Below are 5,926 nucleotides of genomic sequence, written 5' to 3'. Positions count from 1 at the left end.
TTTTTTCGCTTCATAATAAGAATTTGGCAAAGTAGAGTTCTGTGGTAGGAAAGCCTTACGCAAATATTCCAACAACATGGTGAAGGACTTGTTGCTCCACTTTCCCATATTCTTAATGTGAAGCAAGTTAACTAGTGCAGATAATTTTGTGGTATTAGACCCTTGGTAAAGTGGTGGTTATAGTTGTCGAGTAATTTATAGAACTTTGCTGCTTCATTATTTGGTTCCTCCTCGTTAGATGGTGGTGTCATTGTTTGCTCAGTTGGATTATTATTTTGAGGAAACATATCATGCAACAAATCCTGCATCGGGTCATATCCATCTGCACTCTCTACTTGTATTTCTTCATCGCCTTCACCTTCAGAAACCGTTTGAGGTTCCCTCACAACTTCACCATGATGGTACCAAAAGGTATAGTTTTTGAGAATTCCATACACTTTCAGGTGGGCAGAAACCAATTCACGAGAATGAGAGTATGTGTTGCAGCATTTGATGCATGGACATCGAATTTCATTTTCCCTGCCCACATGGCTGAACGCGTAGTCGAGGAAATTCTCTACCCCTTCTAGGTATTCCTCATTTAATCGCTCATCAACTAGTCTCATCCATGTCTTACTTGGAGCCATCTCTAATATATATTACTGTTTTAGTTCGTAGTTATCCTGCATTTATGTTATCCGATGTAAGGCATGTCAGATTATAGAATAAATCATATTTATTGTGTATGATCTATAGATGAATGGTTTGTACTGATAATGGCGTTTCAGAATTTTGAATCATAATAAAGGAAACAAAATTTTACATACATATTTGGTAATCAGTATCAACAACAGAGCATGAATATCCCGCAATAGAAAAAACAGAGCAAGGTGTTCAACGAACAAACCTGCAGCGGAGTTGCGTGGGCGGATGGTGAAGTGCAGGCGGCAGCGCGGGTGCACTAGGGTCGAGGCTAACCGGCGAAGTGGAGGTCGCAATCCAGGCGTGCGCTGGGGTTGAGGCGACCGGCGATGTGCCGGCGGCAGCGCCGGAGTACCCGGTCGAGGCTACCGGCCACAAGCAGGCAGCATCGCTTACGCGCCGGGGACGAGGCGACTGACCAGGTGCGGGCTGCAGCGCGGATAGGTGGAGAACAGAAGGGAGATGCAATCTATGCACTCGTGGATTGAGCGAGCTTGGGGAGGAGAGGAGAAGGAGGCGTAGGGAGATGAGATCCTAACAGATTAAATATGTCAATTTCTGTTACGGAGTGTTATCTAGAGGAAATTGCCAGCAGTTTGCGCCAAAAAATATTCAGGCCTCCCGCTCTTTCAGTTGAGAACCAAAAATATTTATTGCCTATGTTTGTGCTACAAAACCTAAGGATTTGATCTATAAAAAAACTTGTGTATCTCAACTTTTGAAGGGCACGGCCTATACCTACATGTACGTGTAGCTTTACTTTTTTAAGCTAACTGAATCAAGCACAAATGTATGTTCATATATTAAAAAAGAAGAGCGCATGCCTGATGGTTTCAGTATACTTGGACAGACATGAAACAGAGGAAACAGTAGCAGGTTCAGTTTCAAGTACACAAGCACATAAGTTTTATACAATAGATTTCTTTTTCTTTTTTCTTCTTTCAGTAACAATATACATTGACTGATCCAAGCATTGAATGGTACAACTCCTATTTCTACAAGTTTCTTAGCATTGCAAGCAACCGACTTGCCTTTGCTGCAACAAATGCACACAAAAGACTGAACTTAGCTTAGCCAACACGTACACTGATGACACACCTGCACTGAACCTGCAGTAAGTTGCAACGATCTTTCACAATCACTTGACATTGCAATAACAATTATTTCACCACAGTCCGGTTTAAGCTAACATTCTAATGGTTTGCCATCCAAAATGACTTGTGATCTGAAGGTACTGGTGCAGATAAAATTCATCGGTGAAGCACATGTTCATGACATCGCCAAAATACAATGCCTATTTCCAAGCCCATTCGTATATCTTATAATACAAGTCTGGGGATATGAAGATCCAGTTACGGATAAAAGGAAAATATCTGAAAGTCAATCACTTGTTCATAGGCTGACATAGGAATAACAATAACAAATGTTACAAATAAAGGCACTAATCTTGAATTGTGCTGACAATGACCCTAACTGAAAACAAACAATAATATTGTTCCTTAGCATACAATATTTATTTTTCCATGATCTTGTAATAGTCAGGGATATAAATTTGTATGAAGTCTCTACGTATTTTGTTCAGATTCCTCTTATGCCTGGGTGCATTCCTGGATCTTGCTTCCCTCCTCAATGCAGCATCGCTAGCGCTTCTTTCATTAAATTCCTTCCTGATCTTCTGGTATATTTCATCTTGGTTGTTTTCCTCCTCGGAATCTTCGACAACTTGCCGTCGTAGATACTCAATATAGTCTTCATCCACATCAATTATCGACACATCACTGCTCCGTTCTTCATCTGGAGATTCTTCTGCCTCCTGATTAATTGTATCTGGAACAAACTGAACCATGGTGGCTCCTTGCACCTTCTTCTGCATCTAATGAGTAGCAGAATTAACCAACAAGTCCACTTTTACCTCAGGTTATATTGAATCTGAAGGAGAATGTAAGATAAATCATGTACCTCTCCATCCAAAGTATGGGAAACAACCTCAACCATGGAATTCGCGTGCTCCATCAAGTGTATCTGTACTGAGCCTGCACCAACGCCATCTTTGCAGCCTACAGAATAATGGAACATAATCAACCATCAAGGAAACTAATTAGTGTAATTAACATCACAATGGAAAGAGTAAATACTCACCCGGACAAAAATCTACAGCCAATGGGTCGGAGTCGCAGTGGCCGGTGGAATTATGTGGTTCATCAGAGCCACTGGGTGGAGCAGTCCTCTGGATGACGGCCATGGAGGCTTCCATCGAGAGGTTGTGCAAAACTGAGGATGGGGAGGACTAACTTATAGGATTAGGAAGAGATTAGATTTTTTGGGATTGGAGGATTTAGCGCCAATATTTGGAGAACCCGCCAAGATTTGTTGGGAGGTCTGCGGGGGAGAGATAAACAGAGGAGACTTTTTTCTTTTTAAACACAAGGAGAAGGAGAGTTTGTTAGAGCTGTACGTGCATGCTAGCCATCAATAACAACAACGACCGCTCAGCTAGCGACGGGTCAAAGCGGTGGTTGTTGAAAATAGTACGTATACTTGGTTTCCACCACGCGGGATTCCCCTCGGGTCTTCAACGACCAAGAGTTTTTACGCACGGTCGTTAATGCTAGTATTTGTAGTAGTGGAAGGCATGCCATGACGCCACCACCTTCCATCACCTAAAGCGCAACGACGACGACTCCAACATCGGATCGGGCGACTACAACGGAGGATGAGCCTTCAGCCAACCCAACATGGCCTAAGAGGTCACCATCAAGTATAGGGTAGTTTAGGGTTTTATTTGAAGGTTTTAGTTCACTGGACAAAATATCATCCAGTTTTAGGTACAAAGCCGTCGTGTTTATATCATAATTCGTGTGGTGTTGTGATTTTTTCATGGAAGATGTCCTCATGAGAGAGCTAAGTTGTGAGGTGATAACCCACAAGTATAGGGGATCGCGACAGTCTTCATTCGTAGTATTTCACCCTAATTTATTGATTCGACACAAGGGGAGCCAAATAATATTTATCGTCCTTCACAGTTGAGTTATCAATTCAACCGCACCCCGGATATCTCTCTAGAGAAAAGTTTAGTAGCACGACAAATAATAGTAGTAGAAATAACAGTGATAGCAGCAATTTTGGTAACAGTAGTAATAGTAGCAATTGAGTAGCACGTATGACAATAACACCAACAGTAGTAACTTAGCAAGATTCAGAATATGTAAAGCGTAGGCACATGGATTAGCGATCGAAATATATGGGTGACATCAATCATGTAATAGTTACACACTAGAGCGACACAGAACTAACTCCAATTCATCAATATAATGTAGGCATGTATTCCGTATATAGTCATACATGCTTGCGATAAGAACTTGCATGACATCTTTTTTCCTACCCTCTAGTCGCAGCGGGGTCCTATTGTAAACTTTGGGATATTAAGGCTTCCTTTTAATAGAGAACCGAAACAAAGCATTAACACACAGTGAATAGATGAACTCCTCATACTATGACAATCACTCGAAAGAATCCCAATTATTGTCACCTTGGGGTATGCAGATCAAGACATGTAATAGGTGACTACAACTTGCAAGATGGGATCCCAATCACTGTTATATTCATAAAAACACAATAGGTTCAGACCTTAAATCATGGCACTCGAGCCCAAGTGACAAGCATTAAGCATAGCAAAGCAATTACAACATCAATCTCAAAACATAGTGGATACTAGCGATCAAGCACTATCAAACTTAACTCGATCACATGATCAATGTCATCCAAACCTCACCACCATCCAGCGAGCCTACTAAGGAATTACTCACTCCTAGTGGTGGGAATCATGGAATTGTTGATGGAGAAGGGTTGATGATGGCGACGACGATGAACCCCCCTCTCCGGAGCCCCAAACGGTCTCCAGATCAGTCCTCCCGAGGAAGAACAGGAGGTGGCAGCGGCTCCATATCATAAAACATGATGAAATATTCTCTCGGGATATGTGAATTTATAGGACTAGAATTAGGGTCGTAGGATCCGTGTGGGCCCCAAAGGGCATCACAGCTCGCACACAAGGTGAGCGTGCCCTGTTGGCTTGTGGCCCACAGGAAGCCCTCCTCGAGTGGATCTTCACCCCATAATTCATTACATATTCCAAAAATAATTCACAAAAAGTTTCCTCCAATTCTGAGAACATTTATTTCGGTACAAAAATAACAACAAGGTAGTTGTGCTAAAAACAACATGAGTCTCGGTTAGTTCCATTCAAATCATGCAGATCAGAGTCCAAAACAAGAGCAAAATTGTTTGGAAAACTAGATATGTTGGAGACTTATCAACTCCCCCAAGTTTAACTCATTGCTTGTCCTCAAGCAGTTCAATTGATAATGCGAAAGTGATAAATAATTTTTTGCAAACTCTTTTGTTCTCGTTGCCATATATATGCTTAGCTAGTGTTTGTGTTTTCAGCATAAGTCATAAATAATCATATCCGTGATAACAATTAAGTGTCATATTCAATCATGGCAATACATAAACAACTAGCAAGCAATAATAAGATACTTCACATGCCAACAATTGGTCAAAACAATCATCATATAATATGGTGACATGGCATTTCGCTGGCCCTTTGTGAGACCGCAAAACATAAATGCAGAGCACCTCTAAGGTTCAAGCCTCGAATAAACATTATAGTTTAGGGTAGAGGAGATCTTATTCATGCTCATGTCCAACATTAACTAGACACAATGCATAAGAATGATAATGTGATCTCCGGTCTGGTGCTTTTAGTAAGAGGGTGATGACTCAACATAAAAGTAAATAGATAGGCCCTTCGCGGAGGGAAGCATTGATTTGCAAAGGTGATAGAGCTCAAGTTTTATAGTAGGATTGAAAATATAGTTTTTGGGTGGTGTACTTTGCTGTTAACATTACGACAAAGGTTTTCAGTATCTTCCATGTTAAACTCATTATTAGAGGTTCCCAAACAGAATTGTAAAGTTTACTCCTTTCCGCCATCCATACACCAACCATGGCTAGCCGAATTCACGGGTTCCTGCTACTGCAACAAAAGACCTTCCAATGGCGCCAGAAATACGTGCTGACGGGAGACTGTTCTTGTCTTGATACTCCTCAGCAACGGCAATAGGAATCCTTCTGCCACGGCTACGCCTTAAGGGAATTCCTAGGCAAATATGCAAAGGATTTCCCCCGTGGCCTTGGAGCCTTGCGTTGGTGTCCCCTCGAAGCGGAAAGCGTGATGTAGCGC

The sequence above is a fragment of the Hordeum vulgare genome, chromosome 4H (assembly GCF_904849725.1).
Source record: "Hordeum vulgare subsp. vulgare chromosome 4H, MorexV3_pseudomolecules_assembly, whole genome shotgun sequence".
In the NCBI taxonomy this organism is placed as follows: domain Eukaryota; kingdom Viridiplantae; phylum Streptophyta; class Magnoliopsida; order Poales; family Poaceae; genus Hordeum; species Hordeum vulgare.
The sequence above is the reverse complement of the archived record's forward strand: the minus strand, read 5'-3'. Positions refer to the sequence as shown.